General features: G+C 37.0%; 1 protein-coding gene across 1 annotated transcript in view; it reads left to right on the plus strand.

Annotated features, from left to right (window-relative positions):
* The window catches only part of LOC149081071 (protein dawdle-like), a 39,118-nt gene that overhangs the window by 18,228 nt on the left and 3,645 nt on the right, over positions 1–17,245 (plus strand). The window lies entirely within an intron of this gene.

Raw genomic sequence — 17,245 nt, forward strand, 5'->3', positions numbered from 1 at the left:
AACTGTACCTGAACTTTATGTGATATACAGAGGAACCTCCAATAACGGACGCGCCCCGTTACCTGACACTTTTTGAATTACGTCGACGGGACTCCGGATATGCGATTGATTATTTTACTATCCATTAACGGAGTGTCCATTATTGAGAGGTTCCAATGTAGCACAGAATTTTTCAGGTGAGACACGTTTGAATGCGATCACAAATCTTTTGACAAAAATCTAAATCAACTACAAATATTCAGTAGTAGGGAGTTTTGAGGATGCTGATTAGTAAAATAGTCCAGCACTATGTGTCTCTTTCTTTTGAATTTTCATTATTAATAGATATTGTTTAAGTGTGAAGCGAATATTTCGTTGACTGCAGTCAATGTAAATATGTGCATATGTTTTGTGAATTATAATTCTATAACAATAACTCACAAATTTAATTTTTTTTTTTTTTTTTAATGTTTGTAATGACGTTTAATGCAATCTTATGATTGTTTTCGAATTTTTAACCCCCTTTTATACCACTGTGTTGAAGGAAAACATTTTGATGCAAAAAAAATCGAAAATTCTTCGCTGCATCTTTCAATTTTTTTTATGTGAATTTTTAATTTCCATGGGGACGATGAGAAAATTGTTATTTGAAAAGGGGGCGGTGTGAGCTGAATAAGCTTGGGAAGCACTGCCCTATACAATAATACTCCGACTCATATTGCCGTTTACGTCGTCTCGCCCTAAAAATCGTATGCTGTTATCTGTGAATGAACGAAAATCTATTTAATCTAATCTATTTTTCCAGATTTTGACGTCTAAAATAATACCTCGTCCTATAAATGCGAGCTCGTCCTATACAGGGTGATTCTAAATTAGTGAGAAAAACTTTAAGAGGTGATATAAGACACCTAAACAAGCATTTTTGATCATAGAATTAGCTGTCGAATCGCAATAGCAAAGGCAGTAGAGGATATTTTTAGAGGTGTTTTCAACAATATACTTCACCAAGTATAATATTTTGCCGACGGACATGTTGCAATATATGCCATCAATCATTCGATGGTGCATATGCACCTTCGGATTGGATTGGAGTTTCTTTTTAATTGTTGCAAGGACCATGAAGTTTATGCTCCGCAAAAAAAATGATCAACCGGTGTAAAGACTTGTGGTAGAATTTGCGTTATCCACAATGAGAAGGCCTATCACATTACAATACCCTGCACCCTCGAACAATTAATTGCATTTATTGCAGCAAATTCGCAGAAAAATATATTTGTTTATGGTGAAGTGTTTTGTTGAAAACACCTCTATATATATAAAAACACCCTCTACAGCAATTGCTACTGTGATGCGACTGCACATTCTATGATCAAAAATACTTATTTAAGAGTCTTATATCACCTCTTAAAGTTCCCCCCATGAATTTAAAATCACCCTGTATGAGAGTAAATACGGTATATAAATTTATATTAATTATACATGACTTATGTATTCAACTCAAACGTGAGATTTGTGAATAACAAAGATGTGAAAACCGTCCTTGGGGAAGCCAAACGCGTGCTAAAGAATGATGGTATGTTAAAGAGGGAAAACTAATTAGTCAAACTTTAACTAACTAATGACATTTCTTCTTTTGTATAACATTGTATCTATTCATAACTATTCTTCCCCATCTTTTGTCTACTATATCAGCCCATGTCTAGTAATAATAGAAACATTGTTAACGACACTGTTAATATGTAAAATAGGATATTTACCCTCCACCAGTAAACGACTTGGGCTTTTTCTTACGTTAGAGATGATGTTTTTTGGCATCATCATTTTCTTAACTGAAATTGTTAACCTTCAGATGTGCCAGACAGTTAAATCACTTCTCCACATCTTATATTTCTTTTCTTAAACTAATTTTGGTTAGCATTCTCAAGGCCAAGGTCATCATCACCGACACTGGAGTGCTCTTTTTTGTATAATGGTTAGTAAAGCGAAGAGAAAAATATACGTAACCAATAATAATGTCTGGTCTGCTTTTTCTTGGTTTTATTTAGATTTTTTTTTTTTTTTGTAGACTTCCCTCCATTTTAAATTTTCTTTGTATAATACAGAACTCATTGTCTCCATCATCTTAGATATACATAAAAATAAATTTGCATATGTGATATGCAACAAAAATAAAATGGTTATTCGGAGAAAACGGACAATAGAATTGATGGTTTGAAGAGACACATGCGTCATCATTTTCTGTTTTTCCAGAAAAAAAACATTTTAAAACCGGATACTATTTAAACTTCAATACAGCAACGACGTATGTATGTATATATATATATGTATATATATATATATAAAATACATGTAATTTTAAAAGTATGAGTTCTTTTCTAGAGTTTTCTATCGCCTGAATTTATTTATTTTTTTGATATTCGAAATCATGCATGACCTGCATCAACTATTTTTAGGATGACGTCCGTCGTCTAGACATGCTTTTCATGGGGTTTATAACCTCATGTGAAGCATTAAACGAATATAGAATATTGAATGATTTTTTTTTAAATTAATATATATATATATATTGATTTGTTTTTATTTCTTAAATTGTTCACAAACTGGTAGTGGAAGAATTATGATGGTGTGTAGGGAGAGAGAGAAGGAGTTCTAAAAACTTGACTTGAACTGTTTTGAACAGTTTTAGGTCATAGCACTTGTGTAATGTCGTTTTTGCAGTTGGAATTGCGTAATTGTAATAACGTCTGAGAATTCAAAAAAATGCATGTTATGGTGATTTGTTTATATATCTTTTTAATGTGGAAATATTGATAGCTTTATAATTATATGGAAATGATATATACATATAAGCCTAAGATGGCGAGAGATATGAATTTAGGTGAGATGTTTGAAATGTTGTAATGGGGGTACGAAACTGGTATATAATCCAATCTTTTGGGCCTGTTGAAACGAGAACTGTTCTAGGCCACACTGGAATTGAGTAATTTGAAGACAAATTTGCCACAATCTACCCGAAACTGAACGCGCGAAAGTATTGTAAAAATGTGTATTTATGGTTATAAAAGTTTTATAAAAGGTCTTTTCCTAAACTTGAAAAATATAATCAATAAGTATATCGGTTACATTCGAGCAAATGGAACCAACGAGCTTATTGTTTACATTTGTCAAATTTTGTAAAATAATTTTTATACAAGAAAGTTTTTTATGAAAGAATTTTAATAAAACTTTTATAGTATTATACCAGTCTTATGCTTCATTAATACGTATATGTTTTGGTATCTAATATTTTAGAGGATTTTTCAATGCCTTGTGGAAAGGAGGAAAAATTGTATTAAAGTGTAACCTCCCCTAACAGACACTCCCCGTTAACGGACACCTTTCTGATCACCGGACCCGTGGAATTCGGCTTTAATGTATTCCACTCAGTAAAATCAGGCAAACTCTTATTTTTTTTTCCAAACTCTAATTTATCAATTTTTGGTCATTAACGGAGAATTTATCATTTTCAACTAAAATCACGCATCTTTCCCAAGCTCGTATAAGTAAATATGATAAATCTTCAATTAATTTCTTTATTAACTGAACGTAACTATGGGTCCAGGAAGGCGAATTCGAATAGTAATGTGTGTTTTGTCTGCACGTGTTGGTATGTACATCACCATCTATGGGCGATTTGATAACAACCTACAAACTGATATCGTTTTCCTAGATTTCTCTAAAGCCTTTGATAAAGTTCCCCATAATAAACTTCTGCTTAAACTCTCATTCCTTGGCCTTAACGTGCAATTACTTAATTGGGTAGAAGCTGTCCTAAAACATCGTAAACAGTTTGTCCATTTCAATGATCATAACTCCCCATCCGCCCCCGTAAAGTCTGGGACCCCTCAAGGATCGGTCCTCTCCCCATTACTTTTCTTAATTTACATCAATGACCCTCCAGAATCCTTCAACTGCACCATTAGGTTATTTGTTGATGATTGTGTAATTTACCGTATCATTCACCATCAATCTGATCAAGAACTTCTCCAACATAACCTGGCTTCTATCGCGGACTGGTGTTCTTTATAGCAAATGCCAATCAATATCTCAAAAAAGGTTCACACATAAAAGTTACCCGTAAATTACTTCTTGAATACTCTTACTCCATCAATAATTTAACGTTATCCAAAGTTTCTCAAATCAAATACGTCGGTGTCATAATCTCAGCCGACCTACGTTGGAACAAACATGTAGACTACGTTTACCAGAAGTGTCCTAATAAACTTTTCTTCCTCCGCCGCAATCTTAAACACTCCACTTGGGATATCAGACTGCTCTGTTACCAAACGTATATCTCCCACGTTCTTTCCTACGCCGCTGAAATCTAGGACCCCTACACCTCCAGTAACATAGACAAACTCGAATCAATCCAAAATAAATCCACCCGATTTGCTCACGACTGCTGCTGATCTTTCCTTTCTTGTGTCCGAACTTGAAAACGAACTTCATCTCCTTCCTCTCTCTACTCTTCGTCTCATTTCTCTCGATTAACATTATTTTATAAAATTTTCCATGGTCAATTCAATATAGAGACTTCGGTATCTTTATTGTTGTTATTTCTTTATTGTTTATTGTTATTTCTTTATTTCAATTAAAAAAATGTTTTTTTGATCGTCGGGGGGGGGGGGCACGATCCTCTCTATACCCCCCCGTGTACGTCTCTGATCCCACCAATATGCGTTAGGATTCAGAGAGGCAGAGCTGATGGCGAAATTTTTCTGACAAGGGGGAGGGGGGGTCAAAAATGGCTAAAAATTTGCTTACGTAATACTTGAACGGCCCCAAAGTCTCCTAGATACTACTTCTGGGAGGCTTTGGTAATACCCATGCGTCAGAACAGTTTTAGACGAGGACGAATCGGAATCGAACTCGCGACACCTCTGAACATCCCGTAAGATTTCTGATGTGAAGTTATCAGCAGAGCCCCCCCCCCACATTCTTCCACGTGGCTCCCGCTAGGCCAGTACATCTAGCAGGCTCACTAATTTTTTTTTTCTTATGAATTCAGTGTGAATTTTTTTTTTTTTAATGAGGTGAATCTAAAGCACCTAGCCTGGAACCAAAGTTTCCTAGACAGGGACATAGTAGTATCTAGAAGGTTTTGCTAAAGAAAAAGACACCGTCAGCCTCGTCTTGCGGGAGCTATGATTTTCAGTTCCGGAAACGAAAATAAATAATAAAGAAACTAAGAAAATGGGCGATCTGTTGAAATTCGTATTAGGTTTGTAATCATTGTACACATGTCGACACAGTGATGCTCGGCTGAGGTTGGTTTTCTGTGGTTCCCAACTTCAAGACGTGAATGCGAACCGATCTCCCCGTTAAAAAGTCTCATCACGGAAAGCAACAGGCCTACAGCGATGCAATTATTCTATAATTACACTTCACTCATTAGTTAGAAAAATTTATGGCAACACACCGCACATAACAAGCATTACACATAAGCAAACTTCAGGTTAGATTCACAACACATACAATCATATTCCAGAATCAGGTGCATGTGTGGTTTGTAGTAATAATCATCGTGCACATCAGACTGCTTACACTACTCGGCGGGTCACTGGTTGAGAATGTATGCCTCGAAATATACTAATTCACCACCAAAAGACATCGGTCAAAATTAACCAATAAGTTTAAAACTCAGTAAACATCCTCTTACAAAATCAATGAAGCCATTAAAATTGTGAAAAATCCAGCGTTTAAAAAAAAAATTTCCCAGCTTGCAACATTTTCTTTGGAGCGTACAGCAACTGGAAAGAATATCTCCACGTACGATAAATCAAACATCTTGCACTTTTTCGTTTCTAATACTGAAGTTAGATGGCAGAATCTCTAAAACACGAAAATACAAATACGTTAGGGTAGGGTTACCAGACGTCCTTTTTTTTTTTTATGTCATTTCAAGCGGCCTCCTATGTTTCAGGAAATTCACCCTTTTGCCATTTCCAGGTTTCCGTAACTATTTTTTTGTTTGAACATATATTTTACTCTGAAAGATATATCTCTTCATTGACCTGAGTGTTTGAAGGTTTTTAACAGCTGGCTGATGCGGTGATGAATTTAGGAAAGAAATAATATTCAACTGCCCATGCAGGTAATCGAACCCACGTCCTTTCACTTGCCGGGTGAGTGCCCTAGACCACTAAACTACAAAGGCAAAGAATCTCAGTCTTTCCTTAGCAGTACACGTGAGCTCTAAGGAAAGATTGGGATTCGTTGCCTTTGTAGTCTAGTGGTCTAGGGCGCTCACCCGGCTAGTGAGAGGACGTTGGTTCGATTCCTTACAAGAGCAGCTCTGAATTTTCATTTCATTTCTAATTTCATCTTCCAATCAGCTAGCGATTAATATCGTTCGTGTGGATAGAGGAGAGTGACATCATCCCTGGATGAGTGTTTGTGTGTGCACTTTTTTCACACATGTTTACATGCTTTGACCAATCGTCCTCAAAATTCCCAGAAAACAAAAACTGAAGGTGAAAGCAAGGCAGCAGCAGGGCCGTCTTGACAGCATCATGGGCTCCCGGACTAATTGATTTTTCTGAGGCCTTCTACCTGAGTAGAAGTGATTGCTTACAAATTTTCACACGCTTAATCTCGAGAATCTTCACAACATCTTATTATCATGAGGCCCCTCTGCACCTGAGGCCTCGAGCCGTGCCTGGGTGGAGACCATGCGTTTAGAGGCACTGATACTATTCTAACCACGGCCCATCTTGCCCTAGTTAGATAATATAAAAAAAACAGCTCTGGAAGAAAAAAACCGCAACATACATTTTAGGAACATCGTTGTTTGTTCACCAACATCTAGTTCTGAGTACTGAAGGGGAAGAGTGTTAACTCATCCATTTAGAAACAATGAAAACAGAATGCAAACAACACAATGCTGATTCCTAGTGGCGCCGTTCGCTATGTGAATTGTTAAAAGTGACGTTGTGGAAAGAATGCGCGTGCAAGGGCCCTCCTTTCTCAGTTTTCGAATCTGGAAACCCTACGTTAGGGCAAGGTTCCTAACCTTTTTCTGCCAAAACCTAAAACCACCAACAATATTGGTTTCGCGACCTATAGGACTGTTTGTTTTTATAAATTAGCGATACCAGTAACGCAATATAGGTGCATTTATAGCAATGATTGCAAGTGAATTTGTATGACTCATCTAGGAAGCCTTTGCGAATCAAGTTTGGGTTTAACCCACAGCTAAAAATCCCTGGCTGAATCTACGTGAATTTGTATGACTCACCTAAGACGCTTCTGGTAATCAAGCTGAGTTCGCGATCTATAGGGTAAAAACCCCTTTGGCCAACAAATGAAAAAACTACACAGGATGTTCTGTTAATGGGCCGACAAACTCGGAGGGTTGGTAGTAGGCATCAAGAGGAACAAAAATTCAAATGGAACATGGTGTCGCAAATTACGTTGAGAGGGTGAAAATCGCAAAAAATGCATGCAGGCTCTGAGTGCACAGGAGACGAAAGGTGGGTGCCAGTTAATCGCTGAATGCGCTCGTTCACCATATCTGACGTAAGCAGAGTCGAGAAACGCATGCGCTGGGGTAGAATCACGTGCTGCGGACGACGTAAACTAGCGCTATTGAGGTAGGTAGTAAGCACGTGTAGCAGTTACAGATCTGGCGTATCTTCGCGCGTCCGAGAATCGCTTTTACGTCGTTGTAGAATGTAGACTGTGCAATGACATGACGTCAGCGGCCGCCACTTCCAACATCTCTTGTAATAATTAATCAAATAAATCTTTTTGTAGTTATTATTGTACTTTTTGTCGTTCCAGCGTGACGTCGAAACCTGCATGCGTTTCTTTGCGATTTTCATCCTTTCAACCTGTTCGTAATTGCGATACCATGTTCCATTGCAATTTTTGTTCCTCTTGGTGTCTACCAACAACCCTCAGAGTTTGTCGGACCATTAACAGAACACCCTGTATATCTTAAGCCAGTTTCTCCTAGGAGTAGAAATTCTGCGCCTTGTGTGTAAAACTTGAAATTCAGGTTTTTAACCAATCAGCATTTTCACGCTGCATGTGCTGTAGAGAAACCTGCTCCGATATATATAGGAAAACGACTTTAGGAAGCAGTTTTACATAGATAATCATTTTCATTTTTATTTAGAGCCATCTATGAACTAATATTAGAAGCTCATAATAACTAGAAAAATCTTTCACAAAACTACAATCACGTCATTTTTCCTGGCGTTAATCATAATACATATAAAAAATAAATTAAAACTTTAGAAATTATTCATTAATTACATGTTTGTTACAATTGATTTAATAGAAAAGTAAATTAAAATATATATACATAAATTTTTCAATGTTAATTGATGAATCGTTTTGGGTAAGTTAAAATGAGATTCTCTCCACTAGAGGGTCATTTTTTGGTGATGCTACATATCATACTCCATGCAGGAATGAATATTTTTTTTTTTTGTTAGAACCCCTTTAATAGCCCATCTTGAGCAAAGATAGTGAACAAATCTATTAAATTTGAAAGATCCGTAGTTTACGGCACATGCCGACTTCCTTGCAAAAATGTTTCGTTTTTCAGTGTGTTCGAATTCTTGTTTTTCAAAATCATTATCGAGAAATACCTTTATGCTCACTACAGCGATTCACACTACTATTACTACTTAACCGTACATTCTCCTACAGAATGTTTGTTCTGAGTGTCCCCCTAACGTATTTATGTTGTCAGAATTGTGCTTGTTTTTGTGTTCTTACTGCTGCCAATCTACCTTCTCTATTTTTTGCAGTATCGAACGTAAATGTTTGCATTTCCATGTTATGGAACTGTCATTTTGGAGCTCTGCTTGCTCTCTTATTAAAACACTGCAAATTCACAGCAGCCCTTTTTGTTTCGCCGCCGTGGTGGTTGAGTGGTCAGAGTGACTGACTTGCATCACGAGGTCCCGTGTTCGAACCCCATCGTCGCCACAGTAGTGGTCAGCTGAAGTTGTTTTCCAACTTCGAGACGCGAAGGCGAGCCGATCTTCCCATTGAGAAGTCTCGCCACAGAGAGCAACAGGGATACAAATGTTCAATCATTACACTTCACTTCTGAAATATAGATGGCAGACTGAAAAATCAAAACACAACACTAAAATACGAAGGCTGTTAGGCACACACACTTACACTTCCAGCACAACTCGCCAGTTAGTAAATCGCCCGTGACGATAGACCTGAGTTGTGCTCAGTTTAAAAAAAAACCATCGACGATTTTTAAGTCATTACAGCAGTAATTGGAAATTTTATCCAAATATTAATAATTGGCAGTTTTGCCAACTTGGTTTGTTGATATCCCGTATTTTGTATTCCAATTGCTCGCAATGAAATATGATCAACCAAGAGACCTATTAATGTTTTGAGGACTGGTCAGGTTCCTACAGTCGGTCAGTGTTTCATCGTAAGGTTTCTGATCATTTTTGTCGCACCACGATAATATATGCACTCAGACTGGCGCTTGTAGATTGATTGACGATTCCGAACCGCAGCATTCTGCATATTTGGCCTTTTTGTACTCACCGAGAGGTTTGAGCACTGACCCCTCGGTGTGAGAATCCCTGCGGTGCAATCTTCCTCTGCGATCATGTCGTAGTTTCTGTAGCACCTCCACGTTGTTACAGTTTCTAATTAGTACAAATCGGTATCAAACTCGTGATACCTTCGAATATCCCGCAAGGTTTCTTCAAGGATCTGAAGTTACAACAGAATCCTTACATTCTTCACTGTGTGGCTTCAGGACATCCAGCAGGCTTAGTAGTTTTTTTTTTTCCAGAAAATTCACAGTGAAATTTTTTCAAGAAAATAAGATCGATCTAAAGCACCCAAGCTAAATTCAAAGCCTACTTGAGAGTGTCATAGTAGCATATGGGGGATTTGCTAGAACTCCGTCTTCCTCATCCTTGTAGCAGTGCTGTTTTAACGCATGTAACCATCCAATCATGGCCCGGGGAGCCTTAAGTGCGGAGGGGAACCTCGTGACGAGATTTCTTCAAGATTTTTTATAATAATCACGTAAATTGGTAAGCAGTCACTTTTAGTCCTCCTATAAACCATTTTGCTCAGGGTCCCACGATACTCTTGAGACGGCTCTGCCTTGTAGAGGGAGGGTGCATGATTTGAAATTTTGGAGACATTAAAGAATAATAAGCAAATTAAGAAAATTGTTGACCTGGGTCAAAATTCACGCTAGTTTTGTAATCACTGATCACATCGGACTGCTTATGGGCTGTATTTGGCCTGCGGGTCACTGGTTGAGAACCTATAAGTGATACCGAAATGAACCTATAACCGAAATAAGTGATAATGAGATCTCATTATCTTTTTATCATCCTCTCGAATAGTCGAAGGTCAAAAGTAGCCAATTGCGTGTAATTCTCGATAAAAACTTTTCTACAAAATCAATAAGGGTGGTATTCACCGACAGGGTTTAAACTATAGTCACAATTTTTCCATAAGAGATACGACACGGAGATTGGTTAAATTCAGGTTTTTAACCAATCTATGTTGATCTCTTATCCAAAAATTGTCACTACAGTTTAAACCATGTCGGTGAATACGGCCCTCAAGCTATTCAAATTTTGAAAGCCATTAGTTTTTTTTTTTTTGACGAAACGATTCCCAACTTGCAACATTTTGTTTAGGGCGTACATTAACAGAAAACAGCAGGCAGACCTTCGACACGGTACAAGGAAAATCGAACATCTTCTACTTCTATGATATTGGAGACAGGTGGCAGCACCACTAGAACCCGGAATAAGCAGGATTGTGGCAACACAAGTACGTTAGGGCAGGGTTTTTTAATCTTTTTCAGCCGAGACTAAATCGCCAACAAGATCAGCTTCGCGACCCATAGGACAGTTTGTTTTTTCGAAATTAATGAAAACAGTGACGCAATAGGTGCATTTATAGGTATCAGTTATAGATAACAAAGAATGTAAGTGAATTTGTACGACTCATATAGGAAGCCTTTGTGAATCAAGCTTAGGTCGTCATTCATAGCTCAAGAATACATGGCTATAAGTGGACTCGTATAATAGAGCCTGGGTGAACAATGCAGGGCCGTCTTAAGAGCATCATGGCCCCCCGGGCCAATTCTGAAGCCCTACATGGAAAATTCTCGAAAACTTCAATTAGTTCCCATTTTTGTGAGACCCTCTTCTCTTGAGGCCGCGCGGGTGGGCCCATGCGTTAAGACACCACTGGAACAATGTAATAAAAAATATATATATTAAAAAGCTGTTTTACAAATTGTTCTTTAATAGCGCCATCTTGGAAGCCCCTGCACATCAAGTTTGGGTTATGACCCGAGCTCAAGAATCCGTGAATGTAACTGGATTTGTACGTCTTATTTCGGACGTTTCTACGAATCAAGTTTTGGTCGTGACCGATAAGACTAGATGCATGCCGTCCACATGTTTTGCAGATTTCAAGGCATTCCTAGCGGATAGATGCATCTAGCATTTATTTCAAAACCAAAAACTTCAAGTTTTTGATTTAAAGTAAATTTCGTAAGCTCACAAGTTTTGGTCGTTCCCATCGGCTCAAGAAACCCAGGCTGTAAATGGATTTGTACGACACATCTTGGAAGCCTCCCTGCTACCCAAGTTTAGGTCGCGACATTCATAGATTAAGAACCCCTATAATAGAGCCTAGGGGGTGAGCACTGTAATAATGTACATACTGTATATATTATGAAGCTGTTTACAAATTGTTTGTTTATAGCGCCATCTATGAACTAGTATTAGAAGCTCGTAGTTATTTATTTAAGAAAATATATCGCAAAACTTTATTCAGGTCCACGTTGTTGATATTAGTCTTAACTGACAATACATATATAAATTTAAAACATTAAAAGTAATTCAGAAGGAGCTGTCATATGTTCATTCGATTTTGAAAAAACGTATGTGTTGATATATATTTTTAATAAAATCTATATTATTCATAATACCCCAGTAGCACAACGATATAGTACAATATTTGGACCATATCGTTATATATCGAAATGTCAGAGGAATATCAGATGTCATAACTATGATATAGAACGATCTCGTCTTATATGGTGCAAATTATTTATGATGTTAATTGATAAAATCTTTAATTTTTCAGCCGAATATGTATTTGATTCCATGTGAATAATCTCTACTTTGAAGGACAACAACTTGGGACAATAAATTATTTTAATATAGTTTGAAAAACATAGATCTATATCGTGCACCTGACAAAGATCTATATCAGATTCTCGATATAGACCTGATATAGATCTATCAAAGAAGACATAGCTCTATATCCTGAGCATGACATACATTTATATCATGAACCTGACAAAGATATATATCAGATACACAATATGCTGATATATCACCATATTGTGTGCCTTTAAATAAAAATATTGCCTTGAAATAAAAATTTGGAGAAAATTTAAAGTCGAGCGTACAATTTTTTGTTTGAATTGAAATTAAAAACGTTTGAATGAATGATTTTTCATATGAAATTTTGATTTTAATAGGATTAATTATGTTGATATATCAAAATCATTTCGTCAGTTATAATTGAATCCTTACTGTGCATGTTCTACATCGTAGATGTTGGTATTTTAGAAGGAGCGAGAACTTATACACTGTAACTTTAATTGCCACTTTATAATTGCACATATTTTTTAATTAAAAAAAATTGCTTTTGTTTTTGTTGTATGTGTGTTTTTCTTAAAATTATTTATTTTTTTCCTTTGATGTTTTCATTTTTACCATACTTTGAGAATTTTAACTCTTTTGTGATGCATATTTTTTATTCTGTATTTTTTGTTTTATTAGCATATAAATTAATAATTTTAAATAAATAATATACTACACAATACATTAATTTGTTTCTTGTATTATATATAATTTCCTCAATTACAATATAATTTTTCTATTATCTGCCTCAAAATGATAAATATGTCTAACAATTTCTATTTTGTAATTTTTGTGCATACATGAAAATGAATAAATTTGATTGAAAATACAAGTAAAAAAAAAGATTACTTGTAATTTAATGTTATAATAAAAAACTGTAACCAGTGCTGTAGTGGTGGGTTGGTAAGATGCGGGGTTAGAGATGGGAAGAATTCAGGTTACATGGGTTCAAATCCACCCACCTCCAATTAATTACACTTTTTTTTTCTTCCGAAAGGGCGCCATCTATCGTCCAAAATTTGAAGTATTTGAATATATCACATTCACGATATAGATCTATTTATCTCCGACTATGCCTTTTTTAGCCAGAACGATATCGTGGCCCGATATAGATCTATATTGGAAACTGAAATTTTACGATATAGATCTATATCTTTGTGCTACTTGGGATAGTTGCATTGTATTTATTATTATAATTACCCGGCAAGGGTGGTGTATTCTTATCAATTTCACGCGATTTGATAATTAAAGAATCGTATTTCGTGAAAGATCCCAGGCTAGCGGCCACGTGATCGACGGGACATCCGGGCTTTTCAAAAAAAGAAATGTTTCGTTTTTCAACAATACTTTTCTTAGAATTTTTAGTGTTACTCAGATCATTACCGGGAAATACATTCGATCTCACTGCAGATTCACCGCAGCCCTTTGTTTCCAACCCATCGACAATTTTTAAGCAATGACAGCATCAATCGATAATTTTTGTCCAATTATATTGATAACAATGGTCAACTGTTTGACCATTGTTATCATAAAATACTTTCTTCTTTACACATACTTTCTTCTTTACTACTTTCTTCTTGTTCATCACTGACTGCTCCCGGGTTATCAGGGGGAAACATCAAAATGGACTTCTGGAGCCAAGATTTTTGTACGAACTAAGCAGCTCTTGAATAAACTGTTGGTGATTTTCCTGTTTGTGATTCCCTAAAAACCCCTTTATTGCAGGTGTGAATGATTTCTATGTAGCGAGTTCTATGTGAAAACACAAAAATTCCCCAATAGTTTCCTTCCCAACGAACTGATAATTCTCTATTTCAACGGTATGGTGATCTGAATAGAAATTTCTATTGGCAACCACATCGACTTTGGTACCTTCACTAGAGGTTGTGCACTATCGAGATGACATCCTTGCATCATTTCTTATGGTCATTAATGATGACCTGATGCCATTTTTATGGACACTAATTCAAAAGTTAACACATTTTGTGTGTTTTGAGTATTAAGTTCAGTCTGAAACGCTGATTCGTATGGAATAACCACCCATTTCTTTTGACTTGAACCCAATAAAGATTATATTAGACATCCGGAAAAACATTCAACTACTTTCCGTGACCCTTCCCAAAGCCTCGGTGAGTTTCGAACAAGTCTTTCGCTTAAATGGACCCGGATACCACAAAACGCCATTGATAATCTTATCATAGCTACGTACTCACAACGTCGAGCCTGCGCATGCAGCATAGATGGTTCGCATCATCAATCGTAAAGATTCGATTCTGGATCCATTGCTTCATCCTATGATCTCCAACAAAGAAAAGTTAGAACATTTGCTTTTATAAGCATTTAATTTTTGAGTGTGATGGTAATTTTTTAGGGTCAGATCTGGAATCAGCCCCAAAAAATTAATTACGAACAGCTTCATTTTTCCATTTTAGAAAAACCTTGTAGACTACTAGTGTAATTGGCAGTTCTGCCAACATTTTGGTAACTTTATTGGTGATACCTCGTATTTTAGATTCCAATTGCCCTCGATGAAATATGATCAACCTATGTACAAATGAATTTACCTGTAGCTTATCATGCTGCAGGTAACGCTCTAACGCCAATTATGGTTTGATTTTTCTGTGCCGAGATCACGTTTTGCAATTCATAAGAATGGGGGTGTTCTGTAAAAAGTTTTCGAAATTTCGTTGCTGTAAAACCGTAACTACTCTCTCTCTAGAACTAGAGCTAGATTTTTGTTTTCCTTCTCATTCTCGAACGCGCAAACTGAAACATCTGTATTCGTTGATTTTCGCCTCCGATAGGGACTCTCGCGAGATCCCGCACCTAAAATACAACCCGGAATCCAAATTTATTTCCCGAAATCCTGGAGGAAAAACCAGGATGAACCAGATTACATTTATAAGACGGATATTATGATTTACAGGGTATCCCTCTAAATTCGCAAGTAGTTTGAAAGTTCATAAAAATTGAAAGAATTGAAATTTGAATGAGGTTTGCGAAAAAAGTTATTCTCACAAACAGATTTTCTTTTTTTTCTTTTTTAAGGAAAATACTCAGCTTAAACTTTCGTCGATTGAGAGCGCTGTAAACCCGGCAGAAGTTATTGGACCTGAGCCTTTCTTCACTCTCTTCTGTATTCAAAATGCTTTAGCCGGTGGTTCGGGGCTGAGATAAAACAACATAACCAATAGTGCTTTATCCAACATTGGTCAAAATCACAAAAGAAACCTTAAAAAAATTCGAAATGAGTTGTTAACCACCCAACCTGCGTTTTATAGGACTTTGATTTGCATATTTTCAGTGATTTGTTTTCATGCAGTGCCCTCTATTGACGAAGAAAAATTAACATTTTTCCCCGTACCAATCCTAAACCCCCTTGTTATAATAACTTTTTCGCAAATCAAATTTTCACCGCATTCCAATTTTTGATGTAATTAAACCAAAACTAACATCATTACTCCTTTGAAATATGATTTGAGACCAGTAGCGTAAGCAGGATTTCCTTATTTTATCAGAAAAACATTTTGCACACCCCCTCCCCATTGTGTGCACCAGTGTTCAAAGTATCATTTTTCTAACTTCTTGTATCCAATTTCTTGTCCATAGATATACTGTATAAAGTGGACATTGGCGTACGTAATGGTGGGACCACACATTGACGGACGCAAGGGAGGGACCCCCCTTCCAGAGAACCCCGAGCCTCAGAAACGTAAACTCCCCCTCCATTTTTCTCCCCTTCAAAAGAAAAAATGATTAAATCCCTCTCACTTGAAAAAATCCTGCGTATGCCTATGCATGTGAATATGTTGTTATTATGTTTACCAGTGTATATAAAAATGCATCCTCTAGCGACGCCTTGACGGCAGCGCCTACCGTACGTGTCCGGGAGAGTAATTCCTTCTAACTCCCAAGAAAACACATATTAATCCGTGCAATACAAGTTTGGAGATACTTTTGGGAACTGCTACCCACTCTTTGAGAATCACTGCTGTAAGTCGTGGAAAGTAAATGGAAATTCTTTTGATGCAAAGAATGCATTTCTTAATTAGTTCATCACTGAAGGGTTGCTGTAAGTACAGACACCGCGGAATAACGTCACGCGTGAGGACCGAATGAAAATGGCTCATAAAAAAAGCGGGATGACTTCATATGCGAAGTGAACAATATTTGCTAATAATGCCGTCGAGACATTCAAAACTGACGTTATAAGTTAGCTGACATTAAACGTTTAGGATGTTATACCGAGAGATCTCCCTGTAGTATTTTGAACACTACGCAAATTACATCTCCTCACTCTAGTCTGTACTGGAGTGGAGCTTTCGGTGATCATTATGTATTAATTACATTAGAGTAGAACCTTCACTCGTATATCGGAGTGTCTTTTCTAGACTCATACCTTTTTAAGGCCGGTTGTCTACTGGAAGAGATAATCAAGTCACACACAGTTGTCTATTCGCAAGACTAATCCCATTACACAGAAAGTAGGAGAACGTCGTGCGCTACAAAATATCTTGACGAAAGCAGTCGAGCAACCGATCCAGCAGAATTATGATTAAACGCGTCTTAACATTTCTGCGCAGGGGCAGTGTGGATGTTTACTTTTTTTCCCGCCACTCACCTCGCTTTTTTTTTCTCTCCCCTTCGGTCTTTCTCCTTCCTTCCCCTCGTGAACATGAAAGCTGTAATTTAATAATTGTCGTTCATCGGTTGTGATGGTGAGTAGTAATCGATTAAATATTATTATTTATTTACTCACAACACGAACGCCTTCCTCGAGTTTGTGTCAGATGCCTGATTTTTGTGTCAGAGATGTAATAGACTTTTTATATGGTCCTCTCGGTGCATTTTTCAAAAACTGTAGTTCTTCAATGTTTCCTCAAGTTTATTCAAGAACACACTCGTTTGCATGGAGTGCAGTCGCGAACTGAGTTGCATGCAAGAGTCACTTTCAATGAACGCCTTCAGACGCCTCTAGTCGCCTGACTCCGTTGTTCTCATCGCGTGTAGTCTGTTCCGTTGTTGTCCGTTGTTCTCGTTAGCGTGTT

Source organism: Pholcus phalangioides, unplaced genomic scaffold (assembly GCF_987345545.1).
Source record: "Pholcus phalangioides strain wild (caught in Gottingen) unplaced genomic scaffold, Ppha-v1.0 ptg000010l_1, whole genome shotgun sequence".
In the NCBI taxonomy this organism is placed as follows: Eukaryota; Metazoa; Arthropoda; class Arachnida; order Araneae; family Pholcidae; genus Pholcus; species Pholcus phalangioides.